Here is a 13,330-nt window from a genome sequence, read left to right as displayed (position 1 = left end):
ATGTCACGCTTGGTGCTTGTTGACATGGTGTTTGCTATGAGGGACTTTCGAATCAGATAAAAAATTGGAGGTATTTGGATCCATTCTTAATTCCTTTTTTTTTTTTGCATTGTGGAACGCTTTCACGTAAGATACATATTTTGACGCATCGTCGTTATTGTCTGACTTGACTTTGAACTGACGCTGGCCTGACTTATTCTTAGTGTGCAAAAACGCAATGACAGAATTGAACGGGCGCACAATATCCAATTTACACAATATTATAAATGAATGCCAAATGTTCAGTAAAATAAAAAATTGCAGTAGCAATAATCATAATTGTACATTATAAAATGTAGAACGCACAGGAACCTTCTTGGCCAATGAAGCGCGCCTAGGTGGAGGTCAAAAATGTACAAAGCCCATTAAAAATGTATTTTATTTATCTATATACATTGAATTATAAAAAGTTTGACTTCTTTTCACTTCAACTCTAAAAAAAAGCAGTGAAAGAGAAAGCAACGCACAATCTCCCAACACAAAGAGTGAGTGACTTTGACAAATGGCTGCTCTAAAACACTTTTACAGGAGCTCGCCGAGGCTGCAAGGACAGTCAGACCGACTGCTTCCGTGCGTGTGCATGGGTGTGTGTCCTGGATACAAGGTGAAGCATCTAGTCAGCAACATGACAAACCAATCTACTGGTGGGGGGGGGGGGGGGCGGGGGCGCTGTGAGAGGCTGACGGGACCGCACACGCGCACGGACGCACGCAAACACACACGCACGACTGGAATTACATACCGCAGACATGAGGAATGCAGTACACGCGGTCGTCGGATTAACACGGCGGCTGCTGTTTATGCTTGTATAAAACAAAAGTTACTTAAAACTTACAATTGCTGACTTTTATGAACGTTGGAACACATCGAGAGAAAACAACCTTCAATGGTGAGCCTCATGCTGCTTCACCAAGTTGTAGCAGTTTGCAAACTTCAATTGCGAAAATGTATTAAACAAATATTTATATTCAAACCACACGCCTTGTGTGAAGATCGTGTAAAGTCCAATTTTAATTAAATGAGGAGCCAATTAAGAGTTGAAGTTAATTAAAAGGAAACGTATTGGATGGTGGAAGAAACAGATTAAAAAAAGAGAGAGAAAGGTTGCAGTGTAAAGTCTGAGCCCAGAGGTAGACGACCTTTATGAAAGAGCCTGTTGTCTCCTTCTCTGACACACACACTGTACGATTACATGAACTTTCAAGCTCCTGGCCCTTGGGACTATTCAGTGCCTACGCCTAACGTCTGGAAGTGTGTGCGAGTGTGTGTATTATGCTGAATGTTTCCACTTACACTTCAAGACAAGAGCAGTGAGCACTTAATAGCGTATTTTTCATCTGATTTTATTCTGAGAGAGAATATTCTGTTTTGAGGGCGGGGGAGGGGGGGGGTCCCATGTTATGCAAATGAACCACTGTCCACTCCACCCCCTCTAATGGCTAACTCTAGCAATAGCGGCTACTAATAAACCAAGTGTGGACAAAAAAAGAAAATCAGTGTACACAGTAAAATACATTCATGTATTAAATTTTCACTGGCACAAGCAGCACTTCACAAATCAGCCAAATGGCACTTGCATTGGACACATCAAACGTTGACAACCATGCCAAACATCCGAGTATGAGTCGCTCATTAGAAGCTAATGCTAATCAATGCGAACACAAAAAAAAAAAGTGGATCTTCACCGAGCCCGGCTGCCAAGACATGGTCAGAGAAACTTGGTTGTGGGGGCAGAATTATGCGAATTAGCCCCAGGAACTCCAGAGACCCCCATACAAGCCATTAACAAGTCACTTTTACATACAGTATGTCCTCTAGATTTACTAAAATAACTAACCACAGCTGTTTTTTAAAATCATCACAAACATCAAATGCTGTTATGATACCAACAAGCTAAGCTAAATATGTGTTGGATATGACTCAGTCTTCTTTAAAAACTAGTAAATCTGCTATTCAAAATCATCACAAAATGCTAAACTAACATTAGTGCCGTGCTTCAAATGCTGTTATGATACCAACAAGCTAAGCTAAATATGTGTTGGATATGACTCAGCCTTCTTTAAAAACAAATATATCTGCTATTCAAAATGGTAGCATTTAACGCCTTGGCTTGTTTGCAGCTCGCTATGCTACCAGGGGAGCCTCCGTGTGTTTGACTGCTATTTCCGAGAGGTCTAAAAGCGAGCCGGGGGTGACATCACTGGCCCACGTGTATGTCTAAATATTACATTAGACCCCATGGTCCCTCGTGGGAAGAGCTTGCTGCTTCTTTTCTTCTCTGTGACTATTTGCGCGTCTCTTTTTTTCTTCTTCTTCATCATCTCTTTTTTGAGCCTCACTGCATCTGGCATGTCGCCGTGTTACCGCTCGGAACAAATCACGCTTGTCGTCTTCTGATTCAAACAGGAAAAATCTTGGTTCTTTGTGTTTAAATCTCTAAGGAGTCACCTATGTGTTGTACAGTATAGACTGACAGTACACTGTATTATAGTCAACAAATTGCAGTTCAGCATTTTGCTACTGGCGAGGCATTTGTAACCTCAAAACCTCACGTCGGGACTGTCATAAATAAAGGACCCCCCATGTACAAAGACAGAGTAATCCACGATACTAGAAACGTGATAGGACTTCTTACCGAACCTCATCAAGAACTTCTTGGTCTATGCTCTATAATCTTTGACGCTAACAACAATATTGGCCTTCACATATTTGGTGCAAAACCCACAGTCAACCGTTACTGTGTATGTGACCACTAAAGATAATCACACCTGCCAGAAGACCCCACCTTTCACTCGAGGCGACCACTCGCAATTATTGCATTCTCTGTTTGACCGCATGTAATTACGCACGGAGCATGCTGCTCATCAGGCTACTTCAAGACTCTATTTTGAGTTCAGGAGGTAATAAAAATGTGGGTGTTCCTCACATGTCTAAGAAGCGAAGGGGGGCAAAAAAAAAAACTGTTTTGGCATTGAGTTACTTATTAACAGGGTTGGGAGGGTTACTTCTAAAATGTATTCCGTTACAGTTACAAGTTACTTGCTAAAAAATTTAGTTGGTAACATACTTGGGTTGGGTGATAGGGACCCGGTCAGCCTACAAATAGCAAAAATCCTTGTGTAATTAAAAAGCATGTATGCTATTGGTTGGTTGGTTGGTTGGATGGATGGATGGATGGATGGAGGTGTGACATCAACAGCAAAATGAACTTTTATCCCAGTCACAAGTTTAGCCGTGTATATGTTGTGTATGATGTTTAATTTGTGGGAAGAAGATTTGTTTGGAAGGTGTAACTCACATTGTGGTTGTAGGCTAGCGGGCTAGCTAGCAAGAAGCTACAGCGCGTAGCATGCCACTGGACGCTCAGCTCAAACTTCCGCTCCGAGTAAGTTCCAGTGAATACCGGTCGTCATTTCCTCCTCCCGTCCGTGAAGCTTTTTCAAACTGCCCGCGTGTGGAGGACACGACTAGTCAGCCCACCTCCCCGAAATGTAGCACCGGCCCCACTCGCGCGCGTGCGTGCGTGCGTGCGTTCTCGCTCTCTCTCGCGCGCGTGCGCGTGCGTGCGTTCTCGCTCTCTCTCGCGCGCGTGCGTGCGTGCGTTCTCTCTCGCTCTCTCTCTCTCTCTCTCTCTCTCTCTCTCTCTCTCTCTCTCTCTCTCTCTCTCTCTCGCGCTCTCTCTCGCGCTCTCTCTCTCTAAGTAATATATCTTTATCCTTTATGAGAAATGACCAATATGATATCACCATCAGCTTACCGAGTCAGTTGTGAAACGTTTCCTCACGTGTGTCTCTATGTCTGAATAATAATTTCACTGGTTAATTTTAATGTTCGTCGCTATATTTACAGGCCGTCAAATATGATACGCCAAATCACTTGTCAATGGATGTAAATCAGTCATCTTGACTGTACTTATTTTATTTATTTTATTTTTTTATGGAAAAGATCAAACCTGACCCGACAGACAGGCTTCCGGCTTGCATACGGCGGGAGATTACTTACATCTCACTTTGTCTATCATTTTTCTTGGCGTTGACCTATTTTGAACTTGTTCAAAACATTGTAGCGACAAAAAAAGCAGTTTGAGAGCAAAAAGATTGTTTGAGAGTGTCTGGCGAGTGTCTTTGTGACGTTTGGCAACATTGAACGAAGCCTGCCGAAAAAGCAACACTCACTACGTGCATATACCCTCGCAAGCCTAAGCCGCTCAGTGAGATATGGGCTTTACTATTACAAAAATATCCGCAAGAGCTCTTCAATGGAAACTTCTACTGTATGTTCTTACACAAATATACTGTACAGTAGCTTTTAACCGTTTTAGTAGAAAATGTGTTTTTGTGCACACTCATTAAATGAAATAAAGTGACAAAAGTCCTTCAGTCAAACTTTGGCCAAATTTAGCACTTATTTATTCTTCAGTCCATGCAATTGAATGTGTACAGAAGCTCGGTTAGCTCAGCTTGGCTAACTAAACGCTGGATAACGAGCACATTCTAGCTAGCTGACACCGCACGACTCTAATTGGACCTTCAATGGCTCTCATGGTTACAGCGACTTGGGCAAAAAAGGAAGGAAGGAAAAAAATGTCCAAAATGATGTTCATTTAAGACCATGCTTTTTTTGACCACACAGCAGAAAGAAGCTGCCGCACACACACACACATGCACAAACACACTGTAATAATAAATGGCAGCGGGTGTGCAAACGGATATAATTGGCCTCCCAGCAATCAAGCCCAATTATGTGGCGCTGTAATTGGCTTCGGGAGCGTCAACAAGGCAGCTGTCATTAAGTTGGAGCATGCCCTGGCATGCCCACCCGCCAAAGTGCTTATCGCCTCACTTTATCTGCCTGTTTTGGAACGCTCGTGAATAGTCCACATGTCTACTGTCAAAAGTACCATAAACTGTTATAGGACTACTAAAAAGTTTCTGGACTGGGTGTTGATTAGTTACTGAATACTGTCACTATATCTGGTTGCTAGCTACTTGCTAATTGACTTTGAGACTACAGTAGTTATTTACTGGTTTCTGACTAGCTGGATATTGAGGGGTTACAGAGTATTCGCTAACAGTTTGCTTGATACTTGTTAACTGGAGTTTAGCAGCTGGCTGACTGGATGTTAAGAGATTCCAGAGTGGTTGCTAACTGGTTGCAAGCTACCTGCTAACTGAGTGTAACTGCTAACTCACTGCACGTTTTACTGAGGAGTGACTATCTTTTTTAAATCTAATTGTTAACTAAATGTTGAAAAGATTCTAGCTGGTTGCTAACTGAATATTGTTGTTCAAATGAAATTTACATGTAAAGGAATGGCCAAATTGTTTTTTTTTAAAACATTCATGTCTATGTTGACACGGCTTCAAATAATTCCCCCCTCTCCTCATCACATCTGTTATAAATGTAAATGTGGTAAACAGACAAGAATATAAAGCCAATAAACATTCTTTATTTGTTCTATTCTTGTCAGTGTTTGGGCAGCTCAGAGCCACTTTGCATCGGTCTCTGTGGATTGTGCACCAGCTCAAACTCCCCTCGGTCCAGCTTTTGATTAGCATCACGCCGGCCTGATGCTTTCATGTCGCTCGTACACAACTTTGTTTGTTTTCTGCAGATGCTAATCTCTCTTTGTCGATTTGTTGATTCTTTGGGAAAGGTAAACAATGATTTTTAAACAATTAAACTTCAATGTCATTTTATTGCAAAGGCAACTAAAGATTACATCACATCATTGACAGGTGTCACAAGTCAACCGCCTCTGTGGCTGAATAATTGCTATCACCACATAAGTCATTTTATGATAAGTGGGAATAAATTAGTGGGAAAAAAATGATGTAAAGTAAAAAAAAAAAAAAAAGATGAACATTGTTACTCTTCACTTCCAGGTCAATTTCAATCTATCAATGAGTGAGGAGTTAAGAACGTTGCAATTAAAAAACTTGAGATCCACTCGTCTAACGTCTTACTAGCTACAACATGCTAACTGGTTTCAAGCTGGTTGCTAACTGGATGAGTTAAGTGGTGAATTACTAGACATGAAAAAGTTGCCATTTGTCTGCTAATTAGTAGCTAGTTAGATGCTAACTGGATGATTTGTGGCTGCTGGTTACCTGCTAACTTGTTTCTTGCTGAGTGGTTGTTGTGATCTGGTTGATAACTGGATTTTGAGTGACTACAAAGTTTTACGTCAAATGTTGGCTACTCAGTGGTTGCTAGCTTGTTGTTAACGAGAAGCTAAGCGGGTTCTTAGTAGGTACTGAAACTGTGCACCAAAACATAAAAACAAGAAAACTTTAAAAAACAACTTAGCCTTTCTACGCCTTCACTTTCATGGTGACGGGAGCCTTTGAGCTGCCGATTGGGCAGATGTTCAGTTTTAAGCTTCTCATCTCGTCGTCGCTAATTGTAAAGTGCTTTTGGCGCGTCTTTGATGTTTGTCTCTGGGACTCAAAACCACTCGACAAAAAAGAATCGACAGAGACAGTAATTTAGCGAGGACCGTTTGTTCGCTGTCAGGAGACAGAAAAGAATGAGAAGAAAGTTTGAAAGCAGCATTTATAAAACAACAGGAAATTGGAGGCTAATTTTGCAGTTCCACAGTAAGCTGTAAATCATCTTTATCAGCACGCTAGCAACACGAAAGGGATTACAAATGGCATTTAATTAATTTAATATCATTTGCAATTAATATAAATTGCTAAATAGTTGATTTTAAAGGGTTTATATAAGTGGATTACAGTATGATGTCATTCTTCTCTTTTAGACAGCAGTTTTGTGTGTGTGTGGCTGCTAACTACCTGCTAATTTCTGAATAGCTGTCTACTAACTAGCTAGTGAGTGGTTACTGAGCGGCCACTAACACGATCACAAGAACACAATCTGTTTGAAATACCCAAATATTGTCTATGGCCCATTTTGGTTAATTTAGAGTTGTTCGGGTGCCACTACGACATGTTGCTCTCTGCACTGGCCAATTAGGACGCTGCAAAGATTAGGCTCTATTAAACTTCTAATCTAATCAACCTTTCAAGAGGGATAGACATTTTCAGGATCACTACACTGCACTGAACTCCTGAGCTCTCTGGGGGCCTGCCAAAAAAGGGGGTTGTGAAGAAAAATCGAAGAGGGCACCTTAATTGGGGTCAAAATCCTCATTAAAGCACCATCGAATTTTCTGATTCCATCACAGCCGTGTCTGGGAAGGATGAGACTTCAACCATTTTAAACTTCATGTCTCAACATAAACACTGTGTGGTTATTTAAAAGAAGCGTTAGCTCACACGCTAGCACTAACACAACAACATTATACAGCAGGTGTCCTGGCTTGTCCAGCAATATTGCAGTCCGCCACATAAGGTTTTAAAGACAAACCCCAGGATATGTTCTGTCTAGTCCGCCATTTAAAATATTTACAGGCGTAATCAATTTCTTTAATCAATAGCCAAATATGTTTTATCAAATGGATAAAGTGCTTAGCAACTGGATTGGATCCACTGACGGGCCAGTTCTGGCCCACGAGTTATAAGTTTGACACCCCTGTTATAGACCAATAAAAAAAAAAAACTACCAAATAGACGCTTCTTCCACTCATGAGAGGAGTACATAAACACCCTGGGCCAGTATAGGAAATTTACATTTTTAAGCAGTTTTAGGGGAGAGAAAAAATCTTCATAATCCACCCTTGCAACTCACTGGAGTGTTTGTCTCTCACACACAGACACAAACTCACACACTCGGAAACAATCTCCCCAAAACAGCACGGCAAAATTAAATTAGCTCCAAGGCCTTTCACGGGCGTGAAAAGCAAAATAAGAAGTAAATAAATATTCATCCTGCCAACAGTGTGCCTCCTATTAGATAGGAGACACATTCACTGGGAAACAGGAGAAAGTCATTATGAGCAATTAAAAAGCAGGGGGAGCGGTGTATGTGTGTAGTCCTGCACCAGACTGGAACCTGAATGCATCGTTGCACCCAAAAGTCGTGCTCATTCAAATGAACGGAAAAGCGAACAAATGTATGGGTGGTTGGGGGGGTGGTATTTAAGGATGGTCATTTGGCTACATTTCCTCGATTAATAATGGGGAAATTAAGGATAACTTCTGAACTTATTTTTCTTTGGCTGACTTCCTGAATCATTTCAGGCATGGGTTCTTGAGACTTTTTTTTTGTGGGTCTCGTGATAAACATATCAACCAAACTGGCTTCAGGAGACATTTTCGAACCTTTTTTATATGGAGTTTTGAGTTTTCAAGAGTGTCAGCAGACTTCATCTTTGGTCTGTGATTCTACTGTTGTCTGCGAAACTTCCTGTTTCTAAATTTAATCAGATGAGGGGGCTATTTTTTTTTAATCTATTTTTTATTCCTGAGGCCACCGAGTACCAAAATTAATTTTCAACAGTTCAAACAAGCCAAACAAATTTGTAAAAATTTTATGCACGAAAATGCCCTCAAAACGGTGATTTAGTTTTGCCACAGAAAAACAAGGCCATCAATCACTGTTTGGTTTTATAAAATAAGCTCTTTGATGTCAAATAATGAACGAGAAAACCTTCTTATGAATGGTGGTTACTTGTGAGAACATTGCATCTCAAACTGTGCATGCAGAAAGCACATTAGCAGCATACAGTACCTCAATACACACAATCAACTAATTCTCTAAAGCTGTACAATCGCTTATATTTCGCAGAGTACGAAACCACAAATTGCCTCACTCATAAAGAGTCTGTGTACACACTTCTCATTCTCGTGTGAAAAACAACAAACTCTCAACTGGCTCTCAGTTCCACGCCGCTGCAAACAAGAACAAAAATAAACCTATTCAACTTTGGGAAATGAGCTTACGTTAGTGGTTCTAGGGCGGAGGCCAAGCATGAGAGATGACTGAATGACCCCTGTGAACACTTTTTTAAAGAAGTACTGTTGGTATGAATGTGTTATATCGTAGCATCTAGCAGCGGAAAAGCTACGAGGTTCATGGAAGTTATAATGTGTTTATTGAATGCAATAAGCCATTTCCACATCTGTCCGGCTTTGTGACCCTTAACGTGTGCGTGCGTGCGTGCTTGTCCGCAAGATTTAAAAAAAAATTTTTTTTTAGCCCCCTGAGCATTGCAACCAAAGCCAGAATGTTTGGACTGGTCGGAGTTGTAACGCAATCCTTGCAACAAATGTATGCCTGTTTATTTATTTATTTAGGGTACTGTGTGCGCAGTAGTCGATATCTATTAAGTAGAGTGTGTGTTGACAATAAGACAAAAAGCGTGATGACGGAAAAGGCCCATGATGAGTTTCAAAACAGAAGTTACTGAAATACCCTCCATTCTTCTCATGGATAAGTAAATAATAAATAAACGCCTCCCTCCAATAATTGTCGACTTTTCTCCCTCATCCCCCTCCACCCCCAAAATAACACAAACAGATAATAACTGTAATTATCTTCACAGTTTGTTGACTATTTTGTTCAGTGATGGACATTAAATTGGTTGACTGCTGAGTCCTGGACTCTGTTAACAGCCAAAACAGCAGCACCTGCTGAAACACAAACCGTCTCGGATGAAATTGTACAGCTACTTACCACAAAACCACTTACAACTTACCACAAAAAAACAGGTAGTAAGTGTCACTATCTTGAGGCCAAGATGCTAAATAGCAAATGAGCCCATTTGGAGTCTGTTGCTAACCAAAACAGCAGCACCTACCAACCTTACATCTTTAACAACAATCCACATTCCATTAGCCGCTCAACAGGCGGCAGCTTCTTTTCGTAATTTTGCAAATACTGCTTGGAGATTGAATTTGGCATATCATTTGCTACGCTACAGATGAATATTACATGACCACTTAGAGTACTTTAGCAAATGTCAACAATTCCCTATCTGTCAATAAAAGTGGGAAATCAATCAACCTTTTATCCAAGATCTATACAAAAATGTTGCGGATGAAAAATTTAACGGCCTATCCATTACCAATTTCAGTGCATAAGCTAAGTGCTAACATGAGTTTGATTCCGCAGTTGTAAATTCGTCATTCCTGTTCAAGATGGCGAAACAGCTCATGTTCAGTTGAAATAGTCTGCATTTAAGCACTTGATGACGACGCTGGATGCTCTTTTTTTTTTTTTTAAACAAACAAACACTGCTTGCTAGAGACAACACCAGTTGAATAATTAAGGAGCAGCAAATGCTCCTAATTGCCGATTAGATGCAACAATTAGGAGAGTGAGTGCAAAACTTGTCTTTGCCTTTTAATACCAGACTGACGGCTTTATTTCTTATCGCGCTGCAACACAGTCAAGGCAAGCACACTTTAGGACATATATCCTGGCCACTGTATTTATTTTAGAGGCTTAGGAAAACTCACTCAGTAACTAGTGCCCCTTGGAACAAAAAAAAAACATTGCCCCTGACACCAGTTTAATTGACCACCACAAAATTGGGTATACATGTAATAGGAGGCATGGAAAAGTCTCAAGGGCCCATGAACAAAACTAAACAAGAAGTAAGCCATTTCAAGTAAGTAGAAGTAAGCCAATCAAAATCAGATAAACTCATGAGATGGGCGACGCAAAATTGGCAAACATTTTTGCCTCTGTCATGTGACGTGGGCAGGTCTCAGAGTTTGATGAATTATTCAGAGGTTTCACTATGAAAAAGTGGGAGTAACGGCCCATTCATCACTGCTCAAGCACTCCTGACACCAGTTTCACCGACCACCATGAAATTTGGTGGACATGTCAATAATAAAAGATGTGTAGAAAAAGTCTCAAAATGGGAGGTGCAAAGACTCTTCCTCAAAATGTTGTGTCGTTTCCTGAATGTTTAAAACTGAACGACGGGTTTGCTGCTTGTCGAAATAAATGCGTGCTAGTTGAAGCATTATTTTTATAAAGTATTTTTTATTATTATTAATTACTATTATAGTGATTTTATTAATATTATTTATAACTGCATTTGGCGTAGGCAAATAAACTAATTTTTGTTTCAATATTTTGTTAACTCACTGCCATTGACGGCTATAGACATAAAAAAAATCTTTTTAACTATTTCTATTAGTTTAACTTTCCCCCCCACTTTTGTTAACAAGAGTATAAAAACCTAGAAACATTTCTTTATTGTATATTTAGAACATATATAAAATTTGTGATTAATCGTGAGTTAACTAGAGAAGTAATGTGATTTATTACGATTAAAACTTTTAATTGCCTGACGCCCCTAATTTTGAATAATCTTTTGTTTGTTTTTTTAAAAGAAAAGATTATTAAAAATAACTAAACATAATTCAAATTATAAAAAAGAAGAAATTATTCAAATTAAAAATATATATTAAAATATTTTTTTAAAGAAAAGATTATAAAAAAAATGTAAAAAATAACTACAATTATTTTTTAAACATTATTCACAATAAAAAAATTAAGTAAAAAATAATAAAAAAAATAATTAAAATATTTTTATTAATTTTTTAAAAGAAAGATAAGGTGTAAGGCGATTAATTTTTTTTATCATAATTAATCGCATGACTTTACTAGTTAACTCACGACTAATAACAAATTTGATCTGTTCTAAATATACAGTCATTTTTTCCCTAGGTTTTCATAAAAAAATTAAACTAATAGAAATAGTTAAAATTAATTTTTGACGTTTATAGCCGTCATTGGCAGTGAATGAGTTAATAATAATAATAATAATAAAGGAAAACAAAAACTGTTTTAAACACATTTACATTTTTTTCCCTGTGTGACACACAATCACACTTTAAAAAAATATATATATATATATAAAGGTGTCATTATGATACTAGACCGGCATCACATTTCTAATCTTGCGCAACAGCGTCTGGGACTCCCCGCACTACATCATAATGTAATCACTGCACCACCAGTCCCCCTTAATGTTCTCAATGATTTATTTTACACAAGAGGCAAGCAGAACTTAGCTAGGCATGTCCTTGCAAATAAAAATAATAAGAGCAAGTATGTTAGGGTATATGCATTAGCATCTCTAAGACTCCAGCTTGCTCTAATGTTCCCCAGCCTTGAAAAGAGCAATTTCTTATTTGTACCAGCACACACACACTCTCACATGCGCACACATTCATCTGGCACTTGCCCTCTAATGTTCTTTGTGATTTCCTTTTTTGAGTTGAGTCCACTGATAGTGGAGAGGAAACCAAGAGGAAAATAGCCTCAAGTCCAACTCATTTACTGGCATATGCCTCCACACTCAGTCACTGGAGCTTGTGACATCCAACATGCGCCCGCTGCCCCTTGAAAGGAAAAATGGCATTTTAAAAATAATATAATTGTAAATCAAGGACACGATAATGATCCGCTTCCTTCACAAATCATCTAAATTGAACAACTAGGGGGGGCGATGCGTTCAAAAAGAGTTAGTCACAACAGGCTGGGAATATTCCACTTTTGTCCTGTTTTAACACACTGCCTTCTTTCTTTCCCCCCATCGCTCCTTCTCTCGCACGCCCAGATCCCTTTAAGTGCTCGGAATGGGAGACAGAAAGCATCCAAAGCCACTTTCAAAATCCCCATGTGTGTGCTTGTCCCCATTTCTAAGCATGTGTGTGTGTGTGTGTGTGTGTGTACAAGTATGAGGCAAAGTGCAGAGGAATCAATACAAAAGTGAAGATGTCAAACGTAGACATGCGCTCGGTACTGATTGTAGGACAGATTATCCGTCCCCCGAGTGCCATGGCGTCTCTATGTGAGTGAGACGTCAGTGTAATCACGCAATGTATGGCATGTCATAGTGTCAAAAATGCAATGTCTCCTCTCGCCATTGTTCATGAAAACCGTGCACAACAGAAATAATGTAACAAACGTGATTATAAAATTGCACTTCTCGTGAGTTACAAAAAAAAAAAAATTGATTAAACTAATTCTACAAGCAAAATAGGTAGAACGGAAGCACTAGAAATACAGGAGTACGTAAAGTAAAAAAAAGTCTAATTGTGTAACGTAGGATTTAATGAATGTGATGGCTCTTCTACTTAGGGAATTCATGATAACTGCCACCTTGCCCAATATAAATCAAAAGAATGACTCGAAATAATCCATATTACTGGGAAAAAAAGAGTCTATGGTACACTTAGTTTGGCGCAATATTCCTGTCAAATGATTAAGTGATCAGCAGCTATTCAAAATTTCCAGAGCCGTATATAGAGAGAGTTTGGCTAACTCGTCACGCTGTGATTGGTCAACTGCTGGTCACATGACCTATGGACGCCATCTTGTTACCCTGTAGAAACCGAGTTGGCCAAATTCTCTCTATATACGG

General features: G+C 39.4%; 1 protein-coding gene across 3 annotated transcripts in view; it reads right to left on the bottom strand.

Annotated features, from left to right (window-relative positions):
- LOC144049184 (netrin receptor UNC5C-like) overlaps positions 1–13,330 on the bottom strand; it is a 197,225-nt gene that overhangs the window by 147,176 nt on the left and 36,719 nt on the right. Inside the window, exon 1 of one of the 3 annotated variants that reach the window (XM_077561885.1) lies at positions 3,338–3,464. The exons of the other annotated variants lie outside the window; for them this stretch is intronic. The gene's annotated coding sequence lies outside the window, so the exon portion shown is untranslated. Of the gene's footprint in view, positions 1–3,337; positions 3,465–13,330 lie in introns of those variants that run through there. 3 annotated transcript variants of the gene reach the window in all.

The sequence above is a fragment of the Vanacampus margaritifer genome, chromosome 3 (genome assembly GCF_051991255.1).
Source record: "Vanacampus margaritifer isolate UIUO_Vmar chromosome 3, RoL_Vmar_1.0, whole genome shotgun sequence".
Lineage (NCBI taxonomy): Eukaryota > Metazoa > Chordata > Actinopteri > Syngnathiformes > Syngnathidae > Vanacampus > Vanacampus margaritifer.
The sequence above is the reverse complement of the archived record's forward strand: the minus strand, read 5'-3'. Positions and strand labels throughout refer to the sequence as shown.